Here is a 16,329-nt window from a genome sequence, read left to right on the forward strand (position 1 = left end):
GGCACTTCTCACCCCAATACAGATTTCACTGGAGACCCAAGGAATGGAGGGAGAGACCATTGCACGTGGCGTGACAGTCAGAGTCAGTTAATCAGATTCAGGCCTACAACCAGGGGCATTAAGGTCAGTTATTTATCAGATGTAATTCCAGTATTCCAGGGAGACACTTAGAATTGGACAGTAAGTCTTGTCAAGTACCAGCTTTAATCACAATCCAGTCGATTTTTGATCAGTACAGTCAGTCAGTCCAATCATCATCCCAATAATCAGTCAGAATGTCAATAGCCCTGCCATACACTACGCCACGACATCAGTTGTCACATTATTTTAAGTTGAGCTGCTCCAGACCAGAGAAACATTCATCTTTTCCATGCATCAATACAAAGACCAGCAGTACCTGGCAGAACCAAGACCTGACGCAAATATCAGTTGCACTTCCACTTTAAGTTGTTCCTAGGTGTGGAATAAACATGACGAGCATGACAACACATGCTGGGCGGATCACAGGTGCCAGGTGAGTCTAAGTTGGTTATAAGAGCTCCTATGTTGGCTCCATGGTGGCAGTGGGTAAGACCATCACGTAGGCGCACTAGAGTCAGTGTTCAGCTCAGGTGCCAGGCTCCAGTGCAGCCTAAGTACCAGCCAGGTCAGTGTAAATGACTCATGCAGTTATGGCCTCAGGTCAGTGTAGCTTAAGTTCAGTTGCCAGGTTCAGTGTCGTAGCTGGTCAATGGGTAAAGAACTCCACAGTGGCCCAGGCAGCATCAATTGATAGCTCCAGTGCGCCCAGGTCAGTGGAGCTCAGTGCAACCCAGGTCAGTGTCAGCTCAAGTGCCAGGTCCCAGTGTAGCTCCTAGTGTCCCAGGTCAGTGCAAGCAGAGACGTGCCATAAGTTCAGTGTAGCTCAGTGCCCATCAGATGGGTATTTCAGTGTAGCTTCAGAAAGTGCCTTGTCTGGAACACAGCATAAAGGTCAGTGTAGCTCAGTCCAGGTAGTGTAGGTTCAGTGCCAGGTAGTGTGCTCAGTGCCCCAGGACATCAGGCATATTGGCGGACGCTAGGTATTTTACAAGGTGCCAGGTCATATCCCGGTCATGGCTGCAGTGCCAGAGATCTCTCAAAGCATAAGCCACACGTCAGGGCCAGCAGCAAATTCAGTTGCCCCGGATCAGTGGCAGCTCAGTGCAAGCTCAGTGGCCAGCTCAGTGTAGCTCAGTGGCAAGCTCAGGTTGCCAAGCTCCGGTGGCAGGTCTAGTCAATGCTCAAGTGCCAGGCGGATCAGCCTGTAAGCTACAGGTGCCAGGTACAAGTACGCATAGCTCAGTCAGTAGTTGCAACTTTAAGGCAGGTTCTTGGCTACTGGTACAGAACAGCCTCAGTGCAGGTCAGGTACAACAAACAGCATAGCTCAAGTGCCAGGTCAGTGTGTGCTCAGTGCCCAGGTCAATGTAGCTCCGTGGCCAGGTCAGTGACCCAGTGCCACAAGGTTCAGTGTAAGCGTCCAGTGCCACTAGGTCGCAGTCAGGTGGTATTAGCTTCATATAAAGGTTGTGTCCCTGGAAACAGTCAGCTGAGGCATCAGTGCCAGAGGCAATTATCAGTGTAGCTCAGTGCAGGTTCAGTACACCACACATAGCTTCCAGTGCCCCAAGGTTATTTAAGTCATTGTGTTTATGACAACACAACAAGCTCAGTGCAGGTCAAGCGTAGCAATACACTCAGTGCCAGGCCACTCAAGCATGGACAATAATCAAATGATCCAGTTATTTAAAGTTGTCGATTGGGACACAGTAACACATCTATCAGGGCTTCAGTTATTTGCCAAGTTCCAGTGGTGCTCGTTGGGTACACGGAGTGTGGGTCTTCAGGTTTGAGCTCATGTTGGTGTAGCTCAGGCGAATGGGCTACGTGGAAGTCAGGTGGAGCGACCCCGCCTACAGTACGGCGCCGCCATAAGGGCGGCGGTAACGAACAGATCCCAGAAACACACAGCAGTAACACAGCATTAATCAGGCTTAGTAGAATAATCTTGTACAGCTCGTAAGGTTAGATGTCGGTCAAGACTCCGCAGGGAGGCCGGGCCGCAATGGGAGGCAAATTGCACGCCCTAGAGAAGGCCATTAACCCACAGGGGTACGAGGGGCACTCGGATCAGGTATTAGATATAATTGTAATCTCTCTCCAGCAGGGAGGTATTCCAGAACCAGGTATCAATACAGAATTATTTCCAGGAAAAGCTGATGCTGAAAAACCTATGGTGAGAATAAAGCAAGCTCTCATGACGGAGCTTTCTTGCAGTGGAATCACAACACGATAGAACTTGCAGTGGGATCACAACACGACGGAGCTTGCAGTGGGATCACAACACGATAGAACTTGCAGTGGGATCACAACACGACGGAACTTGCAGTGGGATCACAACACGACGGCACTTGCAGTGGGATCACAACACGATAGAACCAAGTGTCTGTCTGCTGAACTTTGAACCAACATCTCCTTCAGTGTTAGATCACACCTGTATTAAAATCTGTTTCACTAAATAAATGTAATTTTGATAAAAGTAACCCAATGAAATCTGTAATCTGATGAGAAGGTGTATCCTACCTGTCCAGTACAGAGACCGACGACCAGGTCAGCGATGAAAGTGTCCTCGGTCTCTCCAGAGCGATGGCTGACCATCACCCCCCAGCCATTGGTCTGGGCCATTTTGCAGCTACACACAGGAAACAGCGAACACATTCATTAGCTAGTACAGAAACTTACACATACATACCACAGGAGGCTGGTGGCACCTTAATTGGGGAGGACGGGCTCGTGGTAACGGCTGGAGCGGAATAGGTGTGTAATGGTAACAAATACATCAGGCACATGGTTTCCATGTGGTTAATGCCGTTCTATTTGCTGCGTTCAGGCCATTATTACGAGCTGTCCTCCCCTCAGCAGCCTCCACTGGTACACCCAATGTCCCCAGATGGGTTTGACACCCAGGTCCACATTGACCATCCACTACATTTCCCCCTTTCATCAGTCTCCCTACCTTCAGCACTGTCTGAAACAACGGCAACAAAATGGCTGCCAGTGGAGTGTCAGTGATGGAACCAGGCTGAACCAAAATGGCCGTCTGTGTGTGGACAGTTACTCACGCCTGCAGGGACTCTGTGACGGAGCCGATCTGGTTGACCTTGAGCAGCAGGCAGTTGCAGGCCTTGTCGGCCACACCCTTGGCGATGCGCTTGGGGTTGGTGACGGTCAGATCGTCACCCACCACCTGGATGCTGGTCTCAGCCGTGAACTTGGACCACGCCGCCCAGTCATCCTGGTCAAAGGGATCCTCAATGGACACCACTGTAGAAGACAGAGGAGAAGGGCTGTAACGGGTTAGTCGTTAGAACATGTTGCTAAGGTCACTACTGGGGGGAGATGACAGGGAGGCGGGGAAAAAGAGCCGTGCAACTCTAAAGCCTAATCGACTGCAATTACAAATGTGAATGGGTAATAGTGTGCCTTATGGGTAATAGGGTGCACTATGGGTAAAGGTTGCCTATGGGTTATAGGGTGCACTATGGGTAATAGTGTGCACTAAGGGTAATAGGGTGTCCTATGGGTAATAGGGTGTCCTGTGGGTAATAGGGTGCAGGTATGGTCTATGGGTAATAGGGTGCCCTATGGGTAATAGGGTGCACTATGGTAATAGTGTGCACTATGGGTAATAGTGTGCCCTATGGTAATAGTGTGCACTATGGGTAATAGTGTGCCCTATGGGTAATAGTGTGCCCTATGGGTAATAGTGTGCCCTATGGTATAGGATAGTAAGTGTGCACTATGGGTAATAGGGTGCACTATGGGTAATAGTGTGCACTATGGGTAATAGCGTGCACTATGGGTAATAGCGTGCCCTATGGGTAAATAAGGGTGCCCTATGGGTAATATGCCCTGGTATTTCACTATGGTAATAGTGTGCACTATGGGGTAATAGTGGCACTATGGGTAATAGTGCCCTATGGGTAATAGCGTTGCCCTATGGTAATAGTGGGCACTAGGTAATAGTGTGCACTATGGGTAATAGTGTGGACTTGGTAATAGTGTGCACTATGGGTAATAGCGTGCCCTATGGGTAATAGGGTGCCTCATGCGGTAATAGCGTGCCCTATGGGTAATAGTGTGCCCATGGTAATAGGGTGGCCCTATGGGTAATAGTGTGCCCTAGAAGGTATAGGTGCCTATGGGTAATAGCGTGTCCTATGGGTAATAGGGTGTCCTATGGGTAATAGCGTGTCCTATGCGGTAATAGTGTGCACTATGTGGTATAGGGTGCATGGGTAATAGGTGCCCTATGGGTAATAGCCGTTGCCCTATGGGTAATAGCGCTGCCCTATGGGTAATAGGTGCACGGAATAGGTGCCTATGGGTAATAGCGTGCCCTATGGGTAGTAGCTGCCCTATTAGTAATAGGGTGTCCTATGGGTAATAGCGTGCCTATGGGTAAAATAGCGTTGCCCTATGGGTAATAGCGTGCACTATGGGTAATAGTGTCCTATGGGTAATAGTGTGCCCATGGGTAAATAGCGTGCCCTATGGGTAATAGCGTGCCTATGGGTAATAGCGTGCCCTAATGGTAATGAGCGTGCCCTATGGGTAATAGCTGTCCTATGGGTAATGTGCCCTATTAGTAATAGGGTGCCCTATGGTAATAGCGTGTCCTATGGGTAATAGCGTGCCCTATGGTAATAGTGTCCCTATGGGTAATAGTGTGCACTGATGGTGTAATAGAGGTGCCCTATGGTAATAGCGTGCCCCTATGGTAATAGCGTGCCCTATGGGTAATAGGTTGCCCTATGGGTAATAGGGTTCCTATGGGTAATAGGGTGCCCTATGGTAATAGCGTGCCCTATGGAATAGCGTGCCTATGGGCAATAGCGTGTCCGTATGGGTAATAGCGTGTCCTATGGGTAATAGGGTGCACTATGGGTAATAGGGCACTATGGGTAATAGTGGTCCTATGGGTAATAGGTGCCCTATGGGTAATAGTGTGCCCCTATGGGTAATAGCGTGGTGTACTAGGGTAATAGCGTGTCCTATGGTAATAGGGGTGCCTATGGGTAATAGTGTGCACTATGGGTAATAGCGTGCCCTATGGGGTAATAGCGTGCACTTGGGTAATAGCGTGCCCCATTATAATAGGGTGCCCTATGGGTAATAGGTGCCCTATGAGTAATAGGGGTGCCTATTGGGTAATAGTGTGCCCCTATGGGTAATAGTGTGCCCTATGGGTAATAGTGGTGCCCATGGTAATAGCTGTGTACTATGGGTAATAGCGTGTTATGGGTAATAGGGTGCCCTATGGTAATAGGGTGCCTATGGTAATAGTGTGCACTAGGGTAATAGCGTGCCCTATGGGTAATAGCGTGCCTATGGGAGTAGCGTGCCCTATAGTAATAGGGTGCCGATGGGTAATTAGTGTGCCCTATGGGTAATAGTGTGCCCTATGGTAATAGCGTGCCTATGGTAATAGCGTGCCCTATGTGTAATAGCGTGCCCTTATGTGTAATAGGGTGCCTATGGTAATAGCGTGCCCTATGGGTAATAGTGTGCCCTATGGGCGTAATAGTGTGCACTATGGGTAATAGTGTGACCATGGGTAATAGGGTGCCCTATGGGTATATAGCGTGTCCTTATTAGGGTAATATGTGCACTATGGGTAATAGGTGTTGCCCTATGGGTAATAGGCCCCTATGGGTATAGCGTTCTATGGGTAATAGCTGTGCCCTAGGTAATTAGCGTGCCCTATGGTAATAGCGTGCCCTATGGGTAATAGCGTGCCCTATGGTAATAGCGTGTCCTATGGGTAATAGCGTGTCCTATGGGTAATAGCGTGTCTATGGGTAATAGGGTGCACTATGGGTAATAGGGTGCACTATGGGTAATAGGGTGCCCTATGGGTAATAGTGTGCCTAGTGGAATAGGTGTACTATGAATAGCGTGTCCTATGGGTAATAGGGTGCCCTATGGGTAATAGTGTGCACTATGGGTAAATACGTGCCTATGGGTAATAGCGTGCCCTATGGGTATAGCGTGCCCTATTAGTAATAGGTGGCCTATGGGTAATAGCGTGCCCTATGTATAATAGGGTGCCCCTATGGGTAATAGTGGGTGCCCTATGGTAATAGTGTGCCCTATGGGTTAATAGTGTGCCCTATGGTAATAGTTGGCCTATGGGTAATAGGTGTGCCCTATGGGTAAAGCTATGTCTATGGTAAAGTGCTTGGTAATAGGGTGCCCATGTAATAGGGTGCCCTATGGGGTAATAGTGTGCCACTTGGGTAATAGCGTGCCCTATGGGTAAATAGCGTGCCCTATGGTTAATAGCGTGCCCTATTAGTAATAGGGTGCCCTATGGGTAATAGGTTGGCCCTAGGGTAATAGGGCCCTTGGGTAATAGTGTGCACTATGGGTATAGTGTGCCCTATGGGAATAGGGTGCCCTATGGGTAATACGTCTTGTACGTGCCTGAGCAGTAACGGAATAGTGTTCTAGTAACTACAAGTCTCCAGTAAAGAGATCGTTATTAACAGACGGTTAATCAGCCAGGTTTAACAGGATGATCAGTGTAAGTCAGACGGAACTCAGAGCTACAGTATATGGTCAGGTTTACTCCATGACTGGGTAATAGCCAGAGTCTAACAGCTAATGAGGATCAGTGTTTACTAACAGACTGGGGTAATCAGCCGAGTCTTACAGTATAAGTCAGTGTATCTCAGCTCAATGGGTAACTGCAGCCCAGAGTGCTTAACAGTCTATGGTATCAGTGTTGATCTCAGTAACAGACCTGGGTAATCGAGTCTACAGTATAAGGAGATAGGTTTATCTCCAGAACAGACCTGGGTAACTCAGCCAGAGTCTTAACAGTATAATGAGGATCAGTGTTATCTCAGTAACAGACCTGGCGTAATCAGCCAGAGTCTTAAACAGTATAATGAGGATCAGTGTTTATCTCAGTAACAGACCTGGGTAACTCAGCCAGAGTCTTAACAGTATAATGAGGATCAGTGTTTATCTCAGTAACAGCCTGGGTAACTCAGCCAGAGTCTTAACAGTATAATGAGGATCAGTGTTATCTCAGTAACAGACCCTGCGGTAACTCCAGCCGGAGTCTTAACAGTATATAATGAGGATCAGTGTTTATCTCAGTAACAGACCTGGGTAACTCAGCCAGAGTCTTAACAGTATAATGAGGATCATCAGTGTTATCTCAGTAACAGACCTGGGTAACTCAGCCAGGTTCTTAAACAGTATAATGAGGATCAGTGTTTATCTCAGTAACAGACCTGGGGTAACTCAGCCGAGAGTCTTAACAGTATAATGAGGATCAGTGTTTTATCTCAGTAACAGACCTGGGTAACTCAGCCAGAGTCTTAACAGTATAATGAGATCAGTGTTTATCTCAGTAACAGACCTGGGTAACTCAGCCAGAGCTTAACAGTATAATGAGAATCAGTGTTTATCTCAGTAAACAGACTGGGTAACTCAGCCAGAGTCTTAACAAGTATAATGAGGTCAGTGTTTATCTCAGTAACAGACCTGGGTAACTCAGCCAGAGTCTTTAACAGTTAAATGAGGATCAGTGTTTATCTCATAACATGAACCTGGGCGTAACTCAGCCGGCAGTCTTAACAGTAAATGAGGCATCAGTGTTTATCTGAGTAACAGACCGGACAAATTCTTCATCTAGTGGTAGTAGCACTTGCCGACCCCAGGCAACCTATCCCCCTTTGGTGATTGGGACCTGGACAAAAGTGGGCCACTATATAGTTGAAATAGGCTCTGTCTAAAGTAGTGCACTATATAGGAATAGGGCTCTGGGTCTAAAGTAGTGCACTATCTAGGAATAGGGCTCTGGTCTAAAGTAGTGCACTATATAGGGAATAGGGCTCTGGTCTAAAGTAGTGCACTATATAGGGAATAGGGTGCCATTTGGGACACATGAACACCCACCTGGATAATCCTTGACGAAGCTCTTGTAGAGGTCTCCCAGCTGGTCTGGGGTGATGTAACGGCTGGAGTCGTCAGGTGACTTGAAGTCCAGGTCGTATTTCCCGTCCTTGTAGAACTCGGAGGCAGCCACGTCCATGCCGATCACAATCTTGTCGGTGTAGCCGGCTTTGCTAATGGCTTCCTTCAGCAGCTCCAGAGCTGAGAGGAACATAGATGAATAAGAGATTCCCTAACGCTAAATGATCAGATTTGCTTGGCTTGATATATTTTTTTCTTCATATTTAAATAGTGTACAATACCATTAACAAAATACAATATTGAGTAGGCTATAATTTGTGGCCAAATCACTTCCAAGTAACTTCAAACCTAGTCATTGAACTGATTTGAGTTGATTTGATCATGCAATTGTTAAGATATTCTTCAGGTAGCTTGCACAATAAATAAATAAGTAGGAGAATAAATCCTCTATTATTTTACAGTTTCATCATGACCTCTGCTAAGTGCCCCACTGGGGCTTCTGCCATCTTAGCACCTTGACCAGTAACCTGGCACCGAGCTGCACTGAGCTGGCACTGACCTGGCACTGACCTAGCACCGAGCTGGCACCGAGCTGGCACCGAGCTGCACTGAGCTACACTGAGCTACACTGACCTGGCACTGAGCTACACTGAGCTACACTGAGCTGCACTGAGCTACACTGACCTGGCACTGAGCTACACTGAGCTGCACTGAGCTACATTGACCTGGCACTGAGCTACACTGACCTGGCACTGAGCTACACTGACCTGGCACTGAGCTTCACTGAGCTACACTGAGCTGCACTGAGCTACACTGACCTGGCACTGAGCTACACTGAGCTGCACTGAGCTACACTGACCTGGCACTGAGCTGGCACTGAGCTTCACTGAGCTTCACTGAGCTACACTGAGCTACACTGACCTGGCACTGAGCTACACTGACTTGGCACTGAGCTGTACTGACCTGGCACTGAGCTGTACTGACCTGGCACTGAGCTGTACTGACCTGGCACTGAGCTGTACTGACCTGGCACTGAGCTACACTGACCTGGCACTGAGCTACACTGACCTGGCACTGAGCTACACTGACCTGGCACGAGCACACTGACCTCGGCATGAGCTAAGATGAGCTGGGCACTCTCCCGCGGCCTCACTTGATTCCTTGTGCAGCTTCGAGCCTACACTGACCTGGCACTTTTGAGCTTGTACTAGACGGCACTGCAGCTGTACTCGACCTGGCACTTGAGCTGTTAACTGTGACCTGCGCACTGAGTCTTACAGCTGACCTTGGACGAGCTGTACTGTTGACCTGGCACCCGAGCTGTGCACTGGGCTGCACTGAGCTAACAGGACTCCGCAGCGGCACTTTGAGCATCGCACTGAAGCTGCACTGAGCCATGGCACTGACTGGCACTGAGCTACGATTGACCTGGCACGAGCTCATTGACCTGGCACTGACCCTGCACTCCGCCTGCGCACGAGCCTACACTGACCTGCGCACGACCTATACCAACTGACACTGGCACTGAGGCGTACCACTGCATGGCACGGGTAGCTTAACAGCATGACCATGGCCCATGGCGGGTGGGTGCTGTTTAGAGGTGGGTGTGTTGGTTCGCTGTTCTGCGTACGCTGCACTATAGGTGAGGTTAGGAGCCGCGTAGAGACTACACTACCTGGCAGCTTGCTGCCTGAGCTCGGCATCTCTGAGCTAGCAGCTGACTGGCATCTGAGAGCTACACTTGAACACGGCACTTGGAGCTACAATGACCTGGCATTCTTGAGCTTTACATTGACCTGGTCAACTGAGCTACACGATCCTGGCACGACATGGCACTTTTTGAGTTCACTACTATTCTGAGCGCCCTGCGCATTTCTGGAGCTACACTGACCATGGCAACGTACGCTGCCACTGACCTTTGTGACGACTCTTTGATTGTACACTTTTGACCTGGCCACTCCTTGAGCTATCATCTCGAACCTGGACTAGATCGAGCTACCATCTCTGCCCTGGACCTGTGTCACTTGAGCAGCATTACTCATTATCCAACTGAAGTGAAGCTGCAGTGGTGCCATAACTGCTGGTCTTGTATTGGGAAGAACAGGTTTTCCTGTTGCAGCTTGTGACACTACTGATCTTGTGAAAAGGGCTATACATCTGACTGATTATTTGGATGGATTGATGACTGACTGACTTACTGTCAAATCTGACTGATTGATTAACTGACTTGACAGACTTACTGTCAATCTGACTGATTGATTAACTGACGACTGGTTCTGAACTGATTACTGTATCTGACTGACGCTCATGGTCCTCTCCCCATCCTGTTTCTCCAGATGTTGGGGGAGAAGCCTCCCTTGTCTTCTACGTTGGTGCTATCCTCCAATCTCCTCTCTCAACCCCTCCCACCCTCTCTCAATCTCTCCCACCCTTCTCACACACCCCCCCTCCTCTCTCAACCCATCTCTCCCTTTCTCTACCCCTCCCTCTCAACCCTCCCAACTCCGCTACTCCTCCCTACCCTCTCAAACCCATCACCCACTTCACTCTCTCCAATCCCACATCCCACCCTCTTCAACCCATCTTCTCTCCTTTCTCTACCCCTCCTCTCAACCCACCTCGCTCAATCCCTCCCTCCCTCTCTCAACCATCTCATCCCATTCTCTCCCTCCTCCCCTCCCCCCCCCACCCTCTTCACCCATCTCTCCCATTCTCTACTCCTCCTCTCATACCCTCCATCCTTTCCCTCTCTCAATCACACCTCCCTCAACTCCTACCCCTCCCTCAATCCCTCCGTCTCCCCTCTCCAACCCTCCCTCCCTCCCTCCATCAACCCTCCCTCTCCCCTCTCCCTCCCTCCCCAACCCCTCCACAAGCCTCCACCCCTCTTTCCTCTCTCTCCCTTCCTTGTTCTCCAGGATGTTAGGGGCGACAGCCTCCCTCTTCTCCCACGTTAGTGGCATCCTGACCGTACTTCTTCTTGATAACGTTTCTCAGGTTGTGGTAGACCTCGGCTCCGATCCTCATGGCCTCCTTGAAGGTGCTGGCTCCTACAGCGAGAGGATCATGAAACTTCCTGCAATGGCCAGCTTGTTGTCGCCTGCGCTGGGAACCTCCATTGATCACGTTGAAGGCCTTGGACAGAGACAACAGAGGTTTGAGCTTTAAGTTTCAAATTATTGTTTGTAATATTAAGAGGTGGTTCTGCAATTACAGTTAAGCTAAGTAAAGTCTTTATTGTAAATAAATAGAGGTGGTTTCTGTAATTACAGTTAAAGCTAAGTAAAGTCTTGTTGTAATATATAAGAGTGTGGTTCTGTAGATTACAGTTCAAAGCTAGTCCAAAGTCTCTATCCTGTAAATATAAGAGGATGAGGTTCTGCAATTACAGTTAAAGCTAAGTAAATTCTGGTTGTAAATATAAGAGGTGGTTCTGCAATTACAGTTAAAGCTAAGTAAAGTCTGTTGCTGAAATATAAGAGGTGTTCTTGCCAATTTACAGTAAACGCTAAGGTAATAGCGATTGGTAAAATATAAGAGGTGGTCTGCAGATTAATTAGCTACAGTAAAGTCTTATTGTAAATATAAAGATGTTCTAAACAGTGAAAGCTAAGTAAGAGTATTCAAATATAAGAGGTGGTGTCTGTAATTACAGTTAAAGCAAGTAAGTCAATGTGTATGTAATACTAAGAGGTGGTTCTGTAATTACAATTATGCTTAAGTAAAGTTTAATTGGAAATAAAGAGGTGGTTTCTGTAATTGGACCAGTCTAAAGTAGTAAAGGTAATGTTTAAATTGATAAAGAGTGTGGTTCTGTAATCATCAGTTAAAGTAAGTAAAGTTCTGTGTTGTAAAATAATAGAGGTGGTTTCTGTAATTAGCTAGGTTAAACGTAGTAATAGTAATGTTAATATAAGAGGTGGTATCTGTAATTACATGGTTAAAGTTAAGTAAAGGTCTTGTTGTACATATAGAGGTGGTCTGCTAATTACAGTTTTAAAAGTTAAGTAAAGTAATATTGTAAATATACCAGAGGATTGGATTCTGGTATTACAGTAGGTAAAGTTAAGTAAAGTATTGTTGTAAATATAAGAGGTGACTGAGTGAACCACTATTTGTTTTATTTGATTTATGTCACATTTATTTAACCAGGTAGGCCAGTTGAGAACAAGTTCTCATTTACAACTATGGGATGATGATTAATGTTGTCTGAAACCTGTAAAGTTGTGTTAACTCCCTGAGCTTAGTGCCTAGGCTTTAGCTCGGAGGACTAACAGACTTATTGGTAGCAGGAGACCGAGGTCCAAGCCAAAGTCAGTCACATAAATATAAAATCTAAACACAGGCTTACGGGGACGGGTAGGATGACATCGGGGTTGCCAGCGAGGTCAGCGATGTGACGGTACAGGGGGACACCTTTCTCAGCAGCACCGGCCTTGCACACAGCCAGGGACACGCCCAGGATGGCGTTGGCACCAAACTTAGCTGGGAGGAGAGCGGGTGAGGGGGTGGGGGAGGAGGTAAGTGCCCATACAGCTCTTTTCTGCCTCTTACTCCTCTCATCATTGGTTTTAAAAGGTGGTTCCTGGCAGTTCACCAACCCCATGTCTACCAACACCATGACTAAACTTCACCCTAACCCTTGGTACCAAACTTAGCTGAGGGGGGAACAAAAAGAGAGCCCATAGTCTATTGTGAATGACTGTTATCATAATTAATAGCTGTCACCATAGATTTAGTTCTGGGTTCCAAGATTTAACAGCCAATACAGTGCTTTTCTGTAAACAGCTTCTATTCTCTTTTCTGTAAACAGCTTCTATTCTCTTTTCTGTAAACAGCTTCTATTCTCTTTTCTATAAACAGCTTCTATTCTCTTTTCTGTAAACAGCTTCTATTCTCTTTACTGTAAACAGCTTCTATTCTCTTTTCTGTAAACAGCTTCTATTCTCTTTTCTGTATTCTATTCTCTTCAAGGGTTCAACAAAAGCCTATTTGGGGACTTTGTGTTGATGCCTAGTACACTGGTGTAGTGTATATGTAATGTGTAACCAGAATCTCCATGTTAACTCAATGCTGTGAATAAATCAGGCAGTGTACAGCCGACAGCTCACCATTTTTACATCTAAATGTAACCCTAACCTATCAGTCCCTAACCTATCAGTCCCTAACCTATCAGTCCCTAACCTATCAGGCCCTAACCTATCAGGCCCTAACCTATCAGTCCCTAAAACCCATCAGTCCCACCCATCAGTCCTAAACCCATCAGTCCCAAACCATCAGCTAACCTAACCTAATCAGTCCCTAACCCCCATCAGTCCTAAACCATTCAGTCCCTAACCCATCAGTCCCTAACCCATCAGTCCCCCTAACCCTCAACCCATCAGTCCCTAACCCATGCAGTCCCCTAACCCAGCAGTTCCCTAACCCATCAGCTCCCTAACCCATCAGTCCCTAACCATTCATAACCCTAACCCATCAGTCCCTAACCTATCAGTCCCTAACCCATCAGTCCACATCATTACCCTAACCTATCAGTCCCTAACCCATCAGTCCCCTAACCCAATCAGTCCCCTAACCCATCAGGCCCTAACTACCATCAGGCCCTAACCTATCAGGCCCTAACCTATCAGTCCCTAACCCATCAGTCCCTAACCCATCAGTCCCTAACCTATCAGGCCCTAACCCATCAGGCCCTAACACCATCAGTCTCCTAACCCATCAGTCCTAACCATCAGTCCCTAACCCATCAGTCCCTAACCCCTAACCCATCAGTCCCCAAACCCTAACCCATCAGTCCCTAACCCATCAGTCCCTTAACCTATCAGTCCCTAAACCCATTCAGTCCAAACCCCATACCATCAGTCCCCAACCCTTAACCCCATTCAGTCCCCAACCTATCAGTCCCTAACCCATCAGTCCCTAACCCTAACCCACAGTCCCCAACCCTAACCCATCAGTCCCTAAACCTATCAGTCCCTAACCATCAGTCCCTCACCACCCCGTAACCCATCAGTCCCCCAGTCCCTAACCCTAACCCATCAGTCCCCCAACCCTAACCACCAGTCTAACCATCAACCCACCCATGTCAGTCCCTAACCCATCAGTCCCTAACCCATCAGTCCCTAACCTATCAATCCCTAACCCATCAGTCCCTAACCCTAACCCATCAGTCCCCAACCCTAACCCATCAGTCCCTAACCCATCAGTCCCCAACCCTAACCCATCAGTCCCTATGCCTAACCTTAACTTTTTGCTCTGCCTGCTGAATATTCACAACTAATAAATAAGCCAAGAGAAGCAGCTAACATTTAGCAATTTCGTGTAAATGAAACGTGAAGCATCCACGTAGTGCTCATAAAGACTTTGTGACTGCTCTAATCAGCCTTTATCAATTGTTTGTTTAAAGTTGGACCGGGCTGTCAACATCAGTTTAAAAACATACGGTTCTCTAGGCATCCATCACCCAACTATCACATGTTATCTATGCCTGATAATAAAGGCCCATACATGTTTATAACAAGTTATAACGCTTTATAACTGCAGGCTCCAAGTAAAACGTTTCCCAACTTACACTTGTTCTCTGTGCCATCCATGTCCAGCATCAGCTGGTCAACTTTCTCCTGCTCCAGGACGCTGACATCCTGAACAACAAGGACAGGACAGACACAGAACAACACACCAGTCATTAGAGATATGGGAGGAAACTGACAACAAACAGACAAAAAGGTTAGTTCAAAGTTCAAACAGGTTAGCTCAAAACACCAGGCTTGAAGGACGTTTATGGTTCACTAGTACACACTACACACAGCATCTTGAGGTGCGACTAGGCAGGTTAGGTGAAAGATCTTTGGCGCTCTGCAGTGACAGTCACTGTGTTCAAGGACAGTAATCACTTTGACAGTGATCAAAGTACAGTGCTGTATTTCTACAACAACTCAAGAGATAAATGTAACAGACAAAAAAAAGCAAAGATACTATTAATACATACTATACAGAGATAACTTACCACTTTGACTCAATTGTGTTCAGTCAGGATCGTGCTTAGCAATCTACTACATGACAAACATACTGCCGTGACTATTCCATCTCATACTGTAAACTCTGTATGCAACTCTGACTTGACACTAGCACAACATTGACAATGTTAGTCAAACAGTAAATGTTCCTACCTGCTGAACAAGTGCAGGTGCTATAGTTTTATTGATATGATCAACAGCTTTTGAGACACCTGCAGAGGGACAAGCAGAGCGTCACGACCCAGGGAGAAGTAGACCATGCAAGAGCAGGCATTACCAGACGATACCAGACATTACCAGACGATCACAGAGCAAGAGCCTTAGCTCTCGCTAAGACTAGCTGCTTGGGTGGCAGCAACTAGGCTGGTTAAACAAACGTCAAACGTGGAATGATCTACTATTGGGATCATGGGGGTAATCACAGAAATAGAATGACAAAATGGCCCGCCGGTTGAATCCACCCATTTTGGAACGCTGACTTGAATAGGGATGTCCGTTATAGTCACCCTATTGCTATCTGGGTAATAATGGTTTAGCAGATCTGTGATCGTCTGTGAATGCCTGCGACAGAGGTTAGTTAGTTGTCCAAATCAAAAGTCACAAACTCCAGTTCATTTCAGTGTTATCTCTGTCTTACTCCTGTTGCTCCTCCACACTGTTCATTTACCTGGTTACACAGAGCTGGGGCCAAGAAGTCATTAATATATTTAACAGCCCTTTTCACCCCTGACAGAGGAGGAGAGAAGGATGAAGCGTCAGAAAGAAAGGATGAAGATGAAAGGAAAGACAAATGTAACGGAACATTTTTAAAGAAGGGGGCTTTTGTACTATGAGGACATTGGGAAATCAAAAGCTACCTTTGCCCAGGTAGCGTGTCTTGTCGTTGTCACGGAGCTCCAGAGCTTCATAGATACCAGTAGAGGCACCGCTGGGGACGGCAGCCCTGAACAGACCTGGAGAACACAGAGGATTTTAATGACTATTGTGTTTTAAATGGATTTCCTGACTCACTGCAAGAGGCTGGCTGTTGCATCCTAATATTACATTTACGTAAGTATTCAGACCATTTACTCAGTACTTTGTTGAAGCACCTTTGGCAGCGATTACAGCCTCGATTCTTCTTGGGTGTGACGCTACAAGCTTGGCACACCTGTATTTAGGGAGTTTCTCCCATTCTTCTCTGCAGATCCTCTCAAGCTCTGTCAGGTTGGATGGGGAGTGTCGCTGCACAGCTATTTTCAGGTCTCTCCAGAGTTGTTCGATCGGGTTCAAGTCCAGGCTCTGGCTGGGCCACTCAAGGTCA

The 16,329-nt window shown here is 47.2% G+C and overlaps 1 pseudogene; it reads right to left on the reverse strand.

The window, feature by feature from the left end:
• Positions 1 to 2,319: 2,319 nt before the first annotated feature.
• Positions 2,320 to 15,975, reverse strand: LOC112074370 (enolase-like; annotated as a pseudogene).
• Positions 15,976 to 16,329: the final 354 nt, after the last annotated feature.

The sequence above is a fragment of the Salvelinus sp. IW2-2015 genome, unplaced genomic scaffold (assembly GCF_002910315.2).
Source record: "Salvelinus sp. IW2-2015 unplaced genomic scaffold, ASM291031v2 Un_scaffold2604, whole genome shotgun sequence".
NCBI lineage: Eukaryota > Metazoa > Chordata > Actinopteri > Salmoniformes > Salmonidae > Salvelinus > Salvelinus sp. IW2-2015.